General features: G+C 35.9%; 1 long non-coding RNA gene across 5 annotated transcripts in view; it reads right to left on the bottom strand.

The window, feature by feature from the left end:
* LOC110403931 overlaps positions 2,170 to 9,230 on the bottom strand; it is a 112,372-nt gene continuing 105,311 nt past the window's right edge. For 4 of the 5 annotated variants that reach the window (XR_002441931.1, XR_002441933.1, XR_002441930.1 and 1 more), the window contains one exon: positions 2,170 to 5,495. This is a non-coding gene — a long non-coding RNA (uncharacterized LOC110403931). Of the gene's footprint in view, positions 5,496 to 7,294; positions 7,393 to 9,230 lie in introns of all 5 variants that reach the window. The other variant, XR_002441932.1, reaches the window with a different exon arrangement.

Here is a 9,230-nt window from a genome sequence, read left to right as displayed (position 1 = left end):
CCTAGCTTTCAAAAAATCACCAGTTAAAAAAGGATGTCCACTTGCAAAAATACCGTCTTAAAATGTCTATTCTGCAAATACCTTGGTAAGATATCTCTCTTATTCTGTTTACCTCAAAAAATCACAAAACATTGCATCTACATGCACAACAGAAAAAAAAATAATAATCGAATTTGACAGGCACTGCTAATAACGGAAATGTTTTTAAATGTGAGCTCTAGCTGTGTACCAATCACTGCCTAATCAGGGTTATGCTTTTCAAATTATATTGTGTCTTCTTTCACCTCCTGCCTATTACGTGAAATAAAAAGGAAAGTGCTTAGGCAAATCCTTGATCTGTTCACGTATATTTTTAATATTAATATGTCAGAGCAGTGGTAATAATGATATTAGGCAAATGACGGAATTCTCCCCCCAGCTGGACATGTTAATTGAGAAGCCAAATTTTAGAGGCAAAGTTCATGTCTGTGCAGATGGCAGGACAATGCCGGATGGCAGGCCTAGGTCAGTGTCAATCCCAAACCGTACTTTAATGGCTCACTTCTCTGCTTTTTCAACATCAGCTGGTCCCTGTGGGGTGTGTAAGTTGAGGAAGTCTGTCTGTCTCTGTTTTTTTCTGCCCTTGACTCTGGCTCACTAATTTCATGCAGAGAAGATGCCCCTATGTGTGATAATAAAAAAAGGAGAGCTTGGTATCAGAAGCTCAAATGAAAGAGAAGGTTTCAACGCTTCCTTCAGAGGTGATGTTGCTGCTTAAAACCAATACCATTCTCTTGCTCTCGGAAGACTTCACTGAAATTTGCTCACATCAAGGGGAACGCATTCCCCATTAAAGCCAGTCACCTGACATTTCCTTGCTACATTTTAAAATAATAATTATTATTATTTATTTATAATTTTTTTGAGGGGAGGGGTTCATACGGTCTTTATTTGTATCTATAGTGAGACCACTTAATATTTTGGCCTAGCTGGTCAGAGTTTAAGATGCTTTATTGTGCTGCAAGTACAGAAAGGTATTTTACCCTTTGTTAAAATTCCCTGAATATTGCTCTTATTTATATAGCTATTATATGATCTACTTTAATATGATCTGTGAATCAAAAGCTGAATGTATATACCTATATATTTAGAGAGATTTATAGCTATACAGCATCACAAAAAGACTTTAATAGCTTCAGTTTCCTAAGTGATATAATTATTTATTATCTCTAATTAAAATGCAGAGCTTGGCTTTCTGCATGAGACTAGATGAAAAGCCTTTTTAATGAAAAGAGCAACTATGAGCTCTAAATTTCTTTATGGAAGAGATAACTTATGTAATCACTGGTAACCTTTTTCAAGAATATTATCTCACTATTTATAAAACAATACCTTCTTTACTTTATAAATTCCCATTTACATATGAAAAAGAGCTTTATTTATTGATGCCTTTGACTGATGTGCATTCTTCTTTCAGGAATACCCTCTTTTTTTCCATCTTACATATGCCAGAGCACCTACTTTCCCTTTGACGTTACCTGAAATGATATTTTAAAATAATTCTCTCCTTGAATAATCAATAAACACAATTTAGTTCATTCATCACATAAAATCACATTATACTTCCTTGCTCTATAGTGTTACATATAAAATGTTTTCTAATCTCACAGTTAAAAGAATGCAAATTTTAACCACTAGGAGCAGCTACGAACAAAGGGAAAAACATGTTTGTTTCCTTTCTTATTGTAAGAAAACCTTTCTTTAACCCCCCAGCATACACACACACACTAAAAGGTATTATTATTTAACTATTCAATGAATCAGTGGGATGTAAGCAACCAAGAAATGAAACTACATGGCAGTAAAATTTGCCCAAATCCATATTAAAAATGAGTCACGATCTCATATATTGTCAAAACTTAATTGATATTTATGTTTTTAAACTATCTCTTTTATTTCTAAACAAGGAGAGGTTGCCATCAATTGTGGAAAAAATGCTATAATATGGTAAAGCTTTATACAATTGCATTTTCTTCATATTTGTATAACTTCCAACATAACTGTGACCCAAACTTGATCCATCTTAAGCACTGTTAACATCATTTTCTGCTAAACATACAGCAAAAATGTGAACTTGTTTTATGTTAATAAAATATTAATATATCACAGTATAGACTGATGTGACCCATACCTTATGGATATTTCACAACTATGTAAGATTTGATTAAAAGCTTACTGTAGTCAAAGGTAAGACTCTCACTGATTCTAATGGGCTTTCAATCAAGGTCTTGGCTATCTGTATTTTTTCAGGAAACAGAAAAATTCATTATCTGTGGAATTGCCTGGTATGACTCAGGGCAGCAAATGAGTTCAGTGATGATGCATTTGTGTAAATCTGGGCAAAATTTGACCTTCTACACTGACAGATAGGAAAAGAGGTAGGCAATGCATTTAACTGAACATCTCTGTTGTGTTGTGATCATCTGGTCTTGTGTTTCACTAATTAATGGCTGTGTAAAGCGAGAGCATTCAAATAGACATCATTTTAAAATCCATTTACTGTTTACAGTCTTTGCTTTGTAACTTTTATTGTTATTGATTATCTTTTAACTTACCTCCTTTCTCAAACGAATACCTCACTATGTCATTCCATCTCTTAACTCAGAAAAGAAGCGCCCAGTTTTGCTTAAGGATGCAGTGTACCAGGCAGTGCAGATTTCATGCAATAGCCTCCCAGTTATCTGACTAACATTTTTCTAGACCTTCTGTAAAGATTTGGTAGGTTTTTTTGAGTGCAAATACCTACACACAAGGCAAAGCACATATGTTTTGAAGTATATAAATACACATAGTCCATGACATTATCTAGCCAACTGAACCAGGTCTAAGCTTACAACTAATCTAGTCAGGGAACGGAAAATAATAATCTATGTAAATCAGTTTAAACTTGGACATCCCATCTGAACAATATTGTACATAGGAAACAGCATGTATTGATCAAATAAACATTTAATGCTGTTTTACAGCCATCAGATGGGAACACAGTTTATATTAAGTTGCCTTTAATTTCATTCACAACATTGCTAGCCAGACTTTATTCTACTAATGAAAATATAACTATATCTTCAGGAAGGCCAGCCAATATCCTGGAAAAGAGATCAAAAGAGCACAGAGCAATGTTGAAAGAGCCATTCGAGTGAACAGAAAATAAATACAGTTACCATTTAATTTTGAAAATGTTATTTAGATCAGCGATATTTTCATTCCATCTTCATATTGTAAAAACCGTGCAAGTGCATATTCAAAATTAACAGAGTGGAATTTTTCTGTAGTCATTTTACATACATGGGGAAATACAGACCTGATACAACTCTGCAGAAGTCAGTACAAAGAAAGATAAACTCCAGTAAACTTTAGATTGGTACTAACACTGGCTTTTAAAGTTGGTAACACATAATTGATTCATGTATTTGGAGCTGTACGTATTTCGATTTTTTTTATCACGTGGCATACACGAACTTCAAGCAGTGTCACTTGAGTTGTTCTTAATATTATAGCCAAACCTCATCCAATTCATCTAATTGCCCCCTCCTATTAGCAGCACAGATGTTTAAAGATCTTCCTTATAACAATAAACTATCTTCATAATTCTTTTTAAAGACTAGATTTAAAATATGGGTTTTGCATAGCACCATAACACTTACATTTGCAAATGCCTCTCTTGCTGGTGTAGACTGCCTCCATGGATGTATACATGAAGTTACTGCATGTACGCATTGATAGCTATCATATAAAATCAATTATGAGAAAGCATGTGTTCATAACTTTGTTCGAATAAATGAAAAATATCTACTTAGTAAACTATACTGGTCTGTTATGGGTCTGATATTATTGTATAACAACTCAGATTCTACTGTTTCTTGTGATTAAAGACTAAAAAAATCACAGTCAGTTTACTTAGGAAGAACACATATGCTAGAGCAACTCAGGTTTGAGTAGCAGATGAAGCAGATTTATAAAATCACACAGCATGGGCTGAAAAAAGACCAAGCAATCCATGAAATCTGGGGGAAATCAAACCACTTCTTCCATGTGCAATTCAGATAAAATTACACAGGCTTAATGACTGAAATCATCAGAGATTTTTGCAGCCTTTATTTCTATTACAGTTACTCTTAGCAACTGTGTTGAACACTAATGCAGTATGTGCATTATTACCAACGGGAAATCCCTGGTATCAAAGGATTAATTTTAATCTTTGTCTTGCTTTAGTAATAGGAAATAAATTTTACCTAGTCATTGTCCTAGTCAAGTCATATAAAGAAACTATATCTGCTGACGAGCCTTTATTATCACAGTCAAATAGATTAGCATTGATTTACTGTAGGTAAGAGCTGTTGAAGGGCCCGTTCTGTGTGTGCTCTTCAGCAGCATGATTATTTACTGTAAACCTACCCTCTGATTTTCTCCTTAGGCTGGTATTGCTATTATTAAAGCTAATTCACATGAAATTATGGTAGCTCTTCTGGTCTACAGTCCTTGGTCAGAGACCTAAGCAGGTGTTTGCTTAATAATTTGGTCAAAGATCAGTGAGTTAAAGGTTAGGCCATAAAGGGGAAGAATGGAGAGGTCAGAGCACTTGCAGGAGGGGTCTGAGACTTGATCTTCCAGAGTCTGGAATGGTCGAGCCTCAAGGTCACCCATTAGTGATCTTGCTTTAACGGACTGTGAGATGTCAACCATAAATTCACCATGCCAGCACCTTTAACCCTATTAATACGTTGACTACTGGAAATAAAAGCAAGAATCCAGAAGGAACCAGTCCATGGAGAATTATTCACAAAGTGTCCATGAGATTAAGTTTATGTAGTAAAGCTTACAACTCTTAATATGTCTTTCCAAGGAAAAAAAAAAAACATGTTCTTCATTACTCCCTTTTACAGAGATTCACTGCATTCCTTATCAAGATGGTAGATGAAAACACTTCACACATAATGTCTAAATATAGACATATTTGTAGAATGAAAGATTTTTCTCAGATAATATAAGTAGAAATTAATGAAAATAGAAACAAAACTGAAAAATCACCTGTTCCTCAAAACTGTACTAGTCCATGTATACACAGTCAAAGTTTTATAACTGTCACCCATAATTAGACAGCACATATTCGGTAGTCATCTTCTTATCAGAAGCCAGTGGTGTAGCAGCCATTTTCTCTTTCAAGACAATAACTATGTTCTGATGGTTAGCTATTTTAGCAAGTAGAAGCATGTGATCACCAAATGCCAACTTGGAAAAAATGATATTTAGGAATTTCACCTTGGAAAGTGCTTCTCTCCTTCCACTCTCCAATGCTACTTCAAGATGGAGCTGTTTGTATTTCCTGAAACAGCCCTGAGTTGTAGAGATTCAAATAATTTTAATATCTAAGAACTCTAGCTTGTAGTTTCACATCAAAAATACATGAAACATCTCCAGAGCCTGGGAAACTGGTCTTATACTGCGTCCAGAGTTTTCTGTGGAAAGAATAAATTGATATTATTGATAGAAATTGTGCTATAGATGTGCATAGCATTCTTCAGAACAAATGTAGCTCCTTGTTATCTAAAAGAGATTACAATCTAGATTGGAGCCACAACAGTATGTGATGATTATTTATGTAGAGGAGATGTAAAGGAGTAGCTGATGGAGGGACTGCTCAGCCATTTGAGAAATCAAGGTATCTTGCCAATAAAAGAAGAAACATCAGAGATTAGGTTAGGAAAATATTTCCTGCTGTTATGGCTAGGATGTCCATGGGACAATGAGACAAAGACAATGAACTCCTTCCCCAGAGTTCCCAGGGATACCCGACAAGGCACTCCTTCTATTGCAGGATGAGGACATGAAGCTTACAGGGATCAAAGTATCATGAAAGGGAGCAAAAGGGTAGGAAGGGTGAGACTTAAAGGAATCATCCACTGAGATAAATGAAGACATCACAGCAGAATAAAAAGAGATAACAACAGACAGTTGGGTGCAGAGTGCTAATTGGGAGTCTGAACTGAACCAGTGGCCCCAGCCCAGCATTAATGAAATATTCATAGACAGCCACACGGCACACTGTCAGGAAAGGACAGGTTGGTTTGCCTTTTAGTGAGGAGAATTTTACTATATCACTGTTTTGCTCCCTTGATTTCCCTACACTCACAATTCTGAATCTGTGGTAAGGGAAGATACACAATTGCTGTAACGTGTGTTTTGTCCATGAAAATTCCAAACTGAGTAACTTGGCTTAAAAAATTAATTACTTCATCCATAAAGGCCATCTACACAGGAACTTGAGATGTCCTGAAACTTCACACACACTTTTCTTTAACTTCTAGTCATCCTTTACTTGACTTTTAGCGTACTTTAGCTTCCATATATTCCTATCTTACAAAACCTGTACAAAGATCTGAACAGTAAGAGTTTTTCATACGTGGGCAGGAGGGAGCATGGTGTTTCAAGAGAAAACTCACTCTCCTATTGATAAAAATTCACAGATATTTCAAACTCAGAAACTAATCCTGTCATATCTTGTAAGGTATAAAGTATCCACAATTCCCACAAAGATCAACAGGTTCCAGGTTCCCTCCAGAGCCCCTCAGAACTGAGCCCTTCATCCAGAATACTTGGCTTCAGTTCATATCACTTGAACTCACATTGTTCAGTTGGGCTTAAATCTTCACATTAACTGTTTGCTCAATTGCACTGCATACCGTGCATGCTGCTGTGTGCACCTGTTTGTTTTGATAGCAAGCACAATAGGATATTTTGTGGCTTGAAATCATCCATTGTAACAAAACAGTCATTTTTTAATTAAAAACAATTCTGGAAATGAAAACACAATAAGAATATGTACAAAAAAGTCCATTTATAAAGACTGAAAAATAAAATGTGTCAAAATATTTTTGGAACCTCAAGTATTTTGGTGACACAAAGTCAGTTTTCAGAGAGGAGTTCTGTTTTTAATGGGCATAAGCTTCTGTCTTTTAAATAGTCTCTAAAGGATATTCCACGTAAATCTGTAAAGTATTCCATTTAAAAATGAAGAGAAAATATTTATTAAAGAGAACTGTACACTTATTTTGCTGTATGTTCTGCTTGCTGATTAGGAAGGAAATGCACAGCTAAAAAATCTGATCAGGAAATCAGATTTCCAGTCTACTTAATCAGTACGGGCAGGTATCCATTCACAGAAAGCCATATCCCATAATACTTTTGCATGTTGAACTTTCATTAATTACAAGAGGAACAGCATACAAAAAGCTTATGTTTTAAGACAAGGACTAACCATGTTCATCTTTAAGATCATGTATTCTACTTCAGGGGCTTCTCGCATAACCGCCTGCACGTAAACAGTACCATGAGCCCCTAGTCTTGCAGAGAACTCTACAATATAGAAGGTGAAAATACAAAGTACTGTAAGCAAATGATAATCAGAAGTGGTTGCTTATAATCAGAAATACTTTCTAGACATCGTTGCAGATAGAGAGCTCTTGAAATGGGAAACACCTTTACAGCACTATCTTTTTCCCTCTAGATTACAGGACAGACAAGCACAGTAATCTCAGAAATCTTTAAAACAACAGAGAGAAAATTTTCTAATTTTCTTAATGGTCACCACTGAGGCAAAATTAATCCAAGCTTGGAAAAGGACAGCAGAAGATCTTTAACAGTGCAGGACAGCCACAGAGAGACATCAATAGCAGCTGTGTATCGATAGTTAGGTAAATGCCAGCTTTGCAGGACAGAACTATTGGTACAAAGGGAAGGTGGATTAGCCTTAAACCAGGAGAGATATTGTTCCATGGATTTGTTGCTTTCTTTTGAATAAAGAATACTGATGTTGTCTTCCAGAAATCAGTTCACTGCCCAGCACAAAAGCTTTGCCCTTTTGCCCCCTTTGCATGCAGAGAGAGGGGACGCTAACATGGTAAAATTCACTCCTGGGCAAGAGGCCAGAACATGGCCTATGTACTATTAAGCCTTCGAAATAGGGTTTAAGAGGGACTTAAGTGGTGCGTGAGCCTTTTGTTGGCTTTCTGCCCAGAAGTGAACTTTACCCACAGAGAATATTACATGTTGTCCATGCATTTTCTACCATATATGGGTGCAGTGTAATTCTCCTTTGTCACCCTGACAAAACTCCCGGCATTGCTTAACCTGAGTTGTTCTAAACGGCCCAGAGTAAATTATGCCTCCTGCATGCACTACAACCAAGCAGAGCATCGCTAACACAGGAGAAAGTATCTCTTGATGGTGAAGGAAATTTAATTTTCTCAGGACTGTTATGCCAACAGGGTAAACTGTATGGGCCATTATTATAGAAAGATGTGGTTTCACGCATCTACTTCTACAAAGTAGAGTATATGTTTTCTACAAGACTTTTTTTTTTATTTTCACTTAAAATGTACAAAGAATCTCCCTACTAGTATGCTCATGCAGTATTCCTCATATTAAAATGTAGCTGGAAGTATTCCCACATATTTTATGCACATGATAGCCTTTCAGATTCAATAGAATTGCACGGGAAATCAATTAAAACATAGCGTATGTCTTTACATGAGTGAGTGCCAAAGTTCTACTTGCACTGCTGAAGTGTGGGTTTTTTCCCTTTTTAATTTTGTTTCTATGGGTTTTGTTTTGGCACTAGGGCTGTCTCTTTCCTGATTGTCTCATTTTCCCTTGAGAGTTGTTTAGATAGGCTACTAAGAGGGTTAGAAAAGACAAGAAGCAAAAGTTTAATTACTTGCAAAAATATGCACAATACAAGAGAAATGCACACATTCTGGACATTTTGCAGCCTGATATTGTCTTTGCTGGAAAACAGTTGACAGGGAGGGAAGCAGAACTGGGAACAAAAACCTCAGATGTCCTGGAAGGAACAATAAATCATAATTTACTATTGTAAATTCTACTGGCAGCTCTTAAAAGTGACCACAAGTAGTCTCTCTGATAAATAGTGAAGGGATCCAGAACTGCTGACAAGTCTGTATATACCAGACTGATTAACACTTTATATTACATTGACAATTATTAGGGGCTTTGAATTTGAGCTCTTACATTGCTCTTACTTCGACGAATCCAGCTGTATTTTTTTCTGATGATATTTTCTGTAAATGGCATGTGGAACCTGATGATTATCATTCATTTTTATATAGTTAGCAGATGGTTTCTAGCAGCAATTCCTTAAAAGTTTCTTCATTTATAAAGTATGAAGTGGCCGA

The sequence above is a fragment of the Numida meleagris genome, chromosome 9 (genome assembly GCF_002078875.1).
Source record: "Numida meleagris isolate 19003 breed g44 Domestic line chromosome 9, NumMel1.0, whole genome shotgun sequence".
Lineage (NCBI taxonomy): Eukaryota > Metazoa > Chordata > Aves > Galliformes > Numididae > Numida > Numida meleagris.
Note: the sequence above shows the minus strand (reverse complement) of the source record. Positions and strands in the feature narration are given on the sequence as shown.